Source organism: Haemaphysalis longicornis, unplaced genomic scaffold (assembly GCF_048455015.1).
Source record: "Haemaphysalis longicornis isolate Haplotype H1 unplaced genomic scaffold, Haemaphysalis longicornis Haplotype H1 scaffold_9, whole genome shotgun sequence".
In the NCBI taxonomy this organism is placed as follows: Eukaryota; Metazoa; Arthropoda; class Arachnida; order Ixodida; family Ixodidae; genus Haemaphysalis; species Haemaphysalis longicornis.
Genome location: NW_027526460.1, coordinates 170,549,675 through 170,558,623, shown reverse-complemented (window position 1 = coordinate 170,558,623; position 8,949 = coordinate 170,549,675). Strand labels below are relative to the sequence as shown.

The 8,949-nt window shown below is 50.1% G+C and overlaps 1 pseudogene; it reads right to left on the bottom strand.

Moving 5' to 3' along the window:
• Positions 1–1,998: 1,998 nt before the first annotated feature.
• Positions 1,999–8,949, bottom strand: part of LOC144153564 (beta-1,4-N-acetylgalactosaminyltransferase bre-4 pseudogene) — a 30,978-nt pseudogene continuing 24,027 nt past the window's right edge.

Here is an 8,949-nt window from a genome sequence, read left to right as displayed (position 1 = left end):
AAATGAGGTTTCTATAGGTTATAAGTAGGTCACTAGCTACTTATCGCAACAAAAAAAACAAGTTGCAAAATTTTTGTGTCAGTGCCCCTTTAAGAACAAGAAGAGAGCGGAGTGGATCAGGAAACAAACGCGTGTTAAAGGAGCCATGAAGAGAAAATACAACTTCGTTTAATTTGAAAGACCTAGGATTCAGTATCTCAGTCAGTTCCATTAGAGACACAAAAGATGTTCTTTTTAACGAGAAAAAGCAAGAATATTTAAAAGCTTTCCAATTTTACGCCACAGTGACGTGTTATAAGGAAGATTGTCGTCATACGGGCCAACAATATATTATAATTTTCAGTGCATTAACTGCACGTTAGCATTCAAGTGATGCGGTCAAATGGAACTAGAAGCCCCATCACAGACGTCCAGTCATGTGTCGTCGCGACAGGTCAGTTAGGTGGCCGCCAATCGCACAAACAAGGTTCCGTGACGTCATAGAAAAGTTGCGGGAAATTGGGTAGGGGGTGGCGACTGCTTCACACGTTTTCTTTAATATCTCCGTTATTTGTTCGAAGATTGCGATGATATTGCTATCATTGTAATCGGGACTAAGCAGTCTTTCTGATAAACCCGACTTGTATTTTGTCTTCATGGTTCCTTTAAGGACATATTAGTAGAAATTAACGAGAAGAAACTGGTGTGGGTAGGCCATGTAATACGAAGGCAAGATAACCGTTGCTCATTAAAACACAGTGGATCTCTAGAAAAGGCAAGCGTGACAGGGGCGGGAGAAAGTTGGATGGGCAGATTAGATCACGAATAAATTGTTCCGGGATAATTGGAGGTCTATGGGACAGGCCTTTGTCCTGCAGTGGGCGTAGACAGGCTGATGATGATGATTTGTCACCGACCAAACGAGAAATGCTTTTCACCACTCAAGCGGATGTTGTGCCCGTATACAGCGGACACCGAGACTTCACGCCGGCTGCGAATGCACCAGCGACTAGCGTCGTTTAAAATATCGCCCAAGAGCCGGGCTATCTTTGCTCAAGCGGCAGCCGTCATCTCAGCTCGTGTGTCGATCACGTCAACTTCATATTCTCTTCTCACGCGACGCGCGCTAACTTCCCTTCGCTGTCTCGAGTAGCCTTCATGGCCGAATGGCCGAACTTCGCAGTGGACTCCCCGGCTGAAACATAGGGTACAGCTATAGGCGTACGATGTAGGGATTGTTTATCAACGGCGGCTCGCAGCGAGCTGAAGAGCGCAATTTCGTATCGGTCCGATAGCCCCCTGCAGTAAGTACCCTAACCATCTTGGTCTGTGCCCTAACTTTTCACGGGTGATAACGTTCGAACCGCGAGCGCGCACGCCTTACCGCTAGCAACATCCGTGCGCGGAGAACGGAATGGAAGCATATGCGGGTTGGGTCGCTTAAACACCTGCAGTGCATCTTGTCCCTTTGCCGCTTCCGGCCGGATATATTGCTTGCTGAAGCTAGGGCCTTCAGCGTGGTAGTTTATTGACTTCGAATACATCGCGGCAATGCTTTTTTAAAATGAAACTGAAAGCATGATACCTGATGAGAGTGAGGGAAGCAGCCTCTCTCACCTGTTGTCTGCGTTTTTTAAATCACGTGAGCTCACTGAAAGCTTTGATTTACATTTACTTTACGTACTCAACCACTTCCTAATTGTTTGTTTTAGGAAGAAACATTCATGGATGCTTCTCCAGTGAGCTATCGCCGTACACAAATATTGTGAGGTCACAAACCAATCGCCCAAGCGTGCAGGGCGTCGGCACCCGTTTTCACTTGTCTGGCATTTTCTGCCTTGTTAAACAAATGCGAGTTGTGAGAATGGCGAATTTGGTTTCCCGGCACCTTAATCTGTCGATTCAGGCCAACTTGCTTCCACACTTTAGTGTCCCATTAAATACAACGCCACTGTGTAGTTAATGGCGTAACCTGTAGGCACTTACGCATTGGCTTAATAGGTACGCCTTTGATGGGTGCTAAGGCTCTTGGGGCGTCACTGACCTGGCGGACATGTCGTCGTCTTCTCCTCCCCAGCCCCAGAAAACGTTGGAGAAGCCGTTGAGCTTCTCCATGTGCTGTCTCTGCAAAGCACTCACTCCGCCGAAGATTGTGTCGTACGAGGGCCTGCGGGAAAGCGCGAGAAGAAAACCACAATAGTCTGTTTGACAGTGCAACGCTGCTCTAATCGGCACTGAAAGCGTCTCTTCTTGGCTCTGCATACCATTCGATGGCATTTGAAATACGCCAGTACAGTGTTATCTTTGTTCATTTGTTTTTTCACTGTCGTCCTCCGTTCAATCGGAGTGGTTTCAGCGAACACTTTGATCTCCCCGCACGGAGTACTTTGTGTATTCTAGCTGACGGTATTGGGGACACCGTGGACCCCGAGGTCCCAAGGATAAGCTGTAACCAACCGTGGCGAAACGTTTATAGGCGGAGGGTAAGATACCACGAACGCTCGCTGTCGAAGCATTGGTCAAGCTCCGGCCAATGGTCTCTTCACAGGCGGGGATCTCCAGGACCCCAGTGACCATTAGTGTAAAGTCAGTAAAGAAAGCTTCCCCGTCTCCTCTTTCAATTACATGCCATAATAAACCCTCTCCTAAACATGATCGCTCCTGATTAGGGGTCCCGCGTAAGTTTGCATCCGCCTCTTCCAACCATAATTTTTCCGAAACCAGACATGTACGCCCGTTTTTTGATACTCGAATCTGTAGACAAACTAAACCCCATTGCTTCCCACTCTATTTTCTATTCTTAGACTCTGAAAGGCTAACTTGAAAAGTCATAAGATGCTAAAAATCTTAGAACCAGTGAAGTTTTAGTTGAAGTCAGAACTCAGCAGCAACCCTCCTGACGTGAACCAGCTTGGCACATCTGGACATCAAGGTCACACCCCACCTCAGCCTCAACGAATCGCCGGGGGATCTCTGAGCCAGAAAACAGGAAACAGGAAATCATCTAAAACGAAACCATAGACAGTAAAGTGATACTGGGACTGGACATACAAAGCGCCTTTGACCGAGTAAAACACTCGGCCATACTGGCGCAAGGTTCGAGGCTCAATATGGGAGAGCGCAGCTACAAGTACATAGAAGACTTCCTGAGGGGCCGCAAGATCGAGCTCCGCGCGGGAGAAATTGAAATACCAGAACAGGACGCTAGCGGCGTGGGAACGCCCCCCAGGGTCGGTAATCTCGTCGCTACTTTTCAACATCGTAATGATCCGCGTGGCCAAAGCAGTGGCGGAAGTAAAGGGCGCCCGACACACCGTCTATGGACTACCGGTGGTACGCACGCGGGCATCGAAAGAAGAATTCAGAAGGCGATCACGGCCATCGAGAACAGCCTGGAAGGGACGGGCTTAGAGTGCTCACCAGCAAAGTCAGAGCTCCTGACGTACTCCCTCCGCAAGCCGGGCAAACAACCACCGCCCCCGAGATAATGTGACTGCCTAAAAATAATCACAAAGACGGGCCAACGAATCCCCGAAGTGCAGATCAGGATGCTGGGCATGTTCATCAACGGCAAAGGCAACAAGGAAAACCTCATGAGAAAGCTGGCACCCAAGACGGCAAGCACGATGCGACTGCTACAGCGAGTGTCCACCAAGAAGACGGGCCTGCGTGAGGAGGCGTTGTCGAGACTGGTGCAGTCCTTGGCAATAAGCCACGTCGCCTACACAGTCGCTTACCACCAGTGGACACAGACTGAAATGCCAAAATCGACGTCATGATAAGGAGGATGCACAAGCGAGCACTGGGCTTGAGCGAGTCAACGAGTACAAGAAGACTCCTGCAACTAGGCACCCAAAACACGGTCGATGAGCTCATCGAGGCGCAGCTGGAGGCGTAGCGAGAGCGGCTATCGTCAACCAAGACAGGCAGAACCATTCTAGAGACACTGGTTCAAGGACACCGAACCATGGGAAGACAACTGCAAGAACTCGGCCCAGAAACGCGTGCAAACATACGCGTGAGCCCCATATCGACGAATGTGCACCCAGTACCGAGAAAGGAGAAGGGCGAGGACCAAGTACATCGTAGAGCAACACGGCGACGACCCGAGAACGAGATACGTTGACACGGAGGACTACGGCAAAGGCAGATACGTCGCGGTCACGATCAATGCAAGAACAGGAAGAATAGCCACGGCAGCGAGCGCAAGGTGCGGGAACGCCACGGAGGCCGAGGAAAATCGTCATAGCCCTGGCAATGACCGAAGCCGACTGCGACACAATATTGAGTGACTCCCAAGAAGCCGTCCGAAACCTGGCGAACGGACGCTTAAGCAGCAAAGCAATCAAGATCAACAAGTCGGGTACTCAAGAAGACCGGAGAGTAGAAGTCAGGTGGATTCCGGCGCCCGCGGGCGAATGCTCGTCACACGCACCGAATTACAACGAGACGGCCCACAGGGAGGCGTGCGCACTAACACACCGCGCCCCCAGAGTGGAAAGCCGCCCCGAGTGGGAATGGTGGAAAGAGACCGAAGATAGGGCCCGAGGTTACTGTGAAGCACTAAAAACGCGCGACTGTCCAGAAGAGAACACCCCCTGCCCCATCGGGCCCTGAGCCGGGAAGAGGCGACGATTCTCAGACAACTACAGACGGCGTCGGTCACGTCGCCGGCGGCAATACACCGCATGTACCCAGAGGAGTACACAAGCAGCCTATGCGAGGTATGCAAAAAGGGCCCGGCCAACCGGTGGCACATCATGTGGGACTGCGCCACCGACCCAGAAGGCGCCAGCTTCGAAGACTACACGGCACGACTACAGGAAGCCATCGAATCAAGAGACAAGACGCAGCAAGAGTGGGCCATCAAGCAGGTCTTCACTGCGCTCGAAAAGCACGGAATCCGTAAAGGGGCCTGCGCTTAGTAGGGTAGCGAAGAAGATGCGACGACCGGCCGCGTCGGGAACGGGGTCATCACAAACCCCCGCCCACTGCCACATCGATGTGAATTAAGTCCTTTCCAGTCCAGTCCAGTCTGCTAAACGAAACCGACGGGAGGCTTATGAATGGCTTAAAGGGGTCGCGCAGACAAAATAAAAGTTGGTTTTATTCGATAGATTTGCTGTTTTATAGTGCCTCAAGTGTTTCTTCGGCCGTAAGTGATGCTTTATTCATCCAGAAATTGTTCCATTTAAGTTAAACTTTTGTTTCTACCGACAAATCACGTTTTGTGACGCCTGTCATGACGTCGCAAGAACGGGTCTTCAAGCGAACTTCCAGTGCGCCGTTGAGTCTCCAGCGGACCGCGGAGCCTTGGTCACTGTCAGCCCTCCTAGATGGCGCCACCATACTGCTCCACACTTGTTTTGGCCTTCGCTTTGTTTTTGACCGTATTTTCACCTGGCTTGTTTTCGTTACGGTAGGAAGTAATCGTTTCGTTAAACATAGAGTATGTTCGACAAACAGAGACACGCAAGACAAAGTCGCTTGCGCCAATCTGCCAGTGTCGTGCGAGAAAACCCCAAAGCGCCTCACTGCTATGCAGCTATCACTAGCATAGTACGCGCGGTACCCACAGCAGTACGCTCTGGTAGTTGTATGTTTACGTGTACTTTTGTAACTTCCATTGTTCCACAAAATGTTTACTGCTATAAAATGAATATGCATTACACTTAAGTCTGCCGGCTTATAAGCCCTGCCTAACAACTTGCTTTTGCTTTTGCCGGACCCAGCCAATCACACGGCTGTGCATATGGCGGCATACGTTCTGTTGCGAGAAATGTGCCAGTAACATGGCCATCCCCTTTTTTCCTAATTATATAATTATAAAGCTGATTTGAGCGAAGAATATGGTAAAAGTGGTGTCCGTATGATTTTAACGAGGCATTCATTCCAATTCGGTTGGCAATCGTTCGAAGCGGCAGTGCTAACAAAAAAAAACAAAAAAAATTACACCATCTTCCCACATGGGAACCCTGAGGGGATGCAAAGCCGTGGGGTAGTAGCCTGTTAATTGGTTGTTAGAATAAAGACACGTGTAGTAGCGCATTTCTTTATTTATCGAGTAGTGGGGAACATTTTGCGGTTTGTCGTTCTCGAATCGAAGAATCCGCTGTTTGACGCTGGCTTTTCGACGCGCTGTAACGTTGCCGAACGCCATCTGGATCAGCTACCCGCCGCTGGCGTTTCAAAGCGGCTTCTCGTAGTCGAAGCGAGGAATCCGCTGCTCGACGCTGCCGTTTACGTTCGGCGTCGCGAGCTCTCCTCTGTGCAGCCTTGTCTTCGGAGGTGCTCGCGGTTCTGACAGTGTGCTGGCTGGCGCTAGTTGAAGGTGTGCCAGCCAGTTCGCTAACGGAATTTTTGGCGTCCATTTGCAGTCATCGGGCGGCGCAGGACCGAAGAAGCAACTCAGCGGAGTGCGGACGGGTTTATTTGCAGAGCAGAGGGAGTGAAGAGGTGGAGCAGTGCGCATGCGCGTGATTGGACAGCTCGTCTGCAGAGGGGAGAGGAGGAGCAGCGCGTGCTAGCACACAGATGGTGTGTAGAGGAGGAGGGGAGAGAGAGCGGCGTTATCACAGCTGTTGTGGAGGGGAGGAGAGGTGCGGACGCCCGACGACGGAGGGTCGACTAATACCCTAGTTACACGGGCACCCTTAACCATGGTTAACCTAACCGCAGTTAGACCTAACCATTGTCGGTCGGAATTACACGGCAGACCTAACTGCAGTTAGCCCGCTAACCATGGTCCGCGCAAACTTCGGTCGGGTACCTAACTTTGGGCTTTCAAACTGCAAACATGGCGTCGGACGCGATTACAGGGATGGACGAGTGCAGCGCGGCGACCGATGGGAAGCGCCTGTTGTTGACGACGGAGACAACGAAGGCGCTAATACACATTTGGCAGAACAACCTCGAATCCCTCCGCTCCACATCCCGCAACGCAAAAATTTACCTGAGAATGTTGGAAGAACTCAACAACGTACTACCGGCGGATGAGGGGCCGTACACAGTTAAGCAATTGCGGCAGAAGTTGAACAACCTGGCAAAGCGTTTTAAGTTAGCACCCCTTGATTGAGCTCTGAATTTATTTTTTACCGATGCATGCTTAACTTGGAAGCTTCGCGAACTGCACATAGTAGTACGCGCGCGCATGCGGAGTGGCACCGGTGGCACTGCCGCGCGCGCGCCATACGATCCAAACGAGCCACACTTCATAAGCGGCATGACATCTGCTAGTATGAGTCCAGTGAGGTCATCTCTGTATTGCATGCAGGCTAACCGCAGCTTGTATCTCTTTTTGAAACAGTGTATGCCATGATTTCTAATAATACATATTTTAAAGGAAGGAGCACCGAGACGGGAAGAGGACTGCCGGGGAGTCAACAGATTGGCCCTTCTATGATCTCCTCCGCAAATTCCTTGCGAGCTTACCTCTCAATGATGACGACCTGCTGGAGGAGAACGTGGAGGCACTTTTCATTTCCTTACATTATTGTAGCACGTCATTCGTACGTCATGTACATATCAGTTGAAAGTAGCCGTCTGCAAAATCTTAAAGCTTACACCTTAAATGTATTGCATGTGGATACACATTTTCTTGAAAACACCGGTCTTGAACTTTGTTCATTTTTATTCCATGGACGCAAGATTTGACGATTTGTGCTTCAGAGCAGCTTTCATACATTTTACAATGTATATGCACTGAATGCAGGCCTGATACGCACAAAAAAAGAAACAGGAAACATTGCAGTAGTTGTGACGGAAATTCAACTCCATCGCTAAAAGTCAGTCCTAAGCCTTCGCTGCATGTGAACGAACACACTGGGTAAGCCATTGGGTCACTAAAGCTGAGCACCAATCAAAAGATGTGGCTCATCTCAAGGGGTGCCACAGGCATTAAGGATTGAGAGGCAAACCTCATAATAGTAGTGCAGGCTTTCGTCATCCACTCCATACGTCAACTTACAAGTCACTAAAAATACGCAAATCGAACACATCGAAAAGAGATATGAGCAACTCCTCAGGTGACTTTTGGCTGCCGTAGAGAGATAAGGATGAGTCCTCCTTACAAATATGTGGGCAAAAAATAAAGTTCTCTCTCTGGCTGCACTGTCTGGCGCAACGATTTTGACATGAGGGAATGATGATGTCCTGTAGTGGAATGGCAAGTGCGAGTTAATGGAGCCATGTTGTTGTTCACAGGTGCCAGTCGTCGACGAAGCTCCAGAAAAATCTGAAGTAGTCGCGTCGTGGAACGACGCAGACGCTGCAAATGATGGGGGACATTGGCCAACTGAGCCTGCGCAAGCCAGCCCCAGCCATGGCGACACCAGCAATGGGCTCGTTGGAACTGCCGGGCCAAGCCGCCCAAGTGCCAGCGCAACTACAGCAAGCACTAATGGGCCAAGCCAATCACAAGCCAGCCCAGTAATTCACCAGAGGGGCTCTGCTGCCATTTTCCACAATGTCATTCTCTTTCTCCCTCTTCTCTTGATGAATTGAACAGAAGCTTCTTCAATGCAATTCAATCTAACCCCTGTCGCAGTGCTTGCACCCCTTCCCCTGAGACAGGCCACATGCCTTTTTTGTTTGGTTTCTTGTCTGAAACAGCACGAGCGGGAGCTCCGTTCTTGGTAGCCTGTGTCCGTATAGATAGCCTGACCGTACACGAGCCAAGAGGACAGGCTGGGCCCCCAAAGTGCCGTGCACTCCAAACAAGGGGGAAAAAATTGGCACAAGACAACACGAATGCTGTAAGCAAACCCAGACCGAGCAGTAATTCTCCAACAAGACGCCAAAATAGGGGGGGGGGGAGAAGAGACAACTCTGCGCAAGACAACTCTGCGTAAGACTTGAAACAAAACTAGACAGAGCAGCAATTCTTCTTGACCAAAAAAACATTCTAGTGACAAAAAAATGGTGAACAAACAACAACTGCACAAAACACGAATTACCTAAATGAAATTAGAG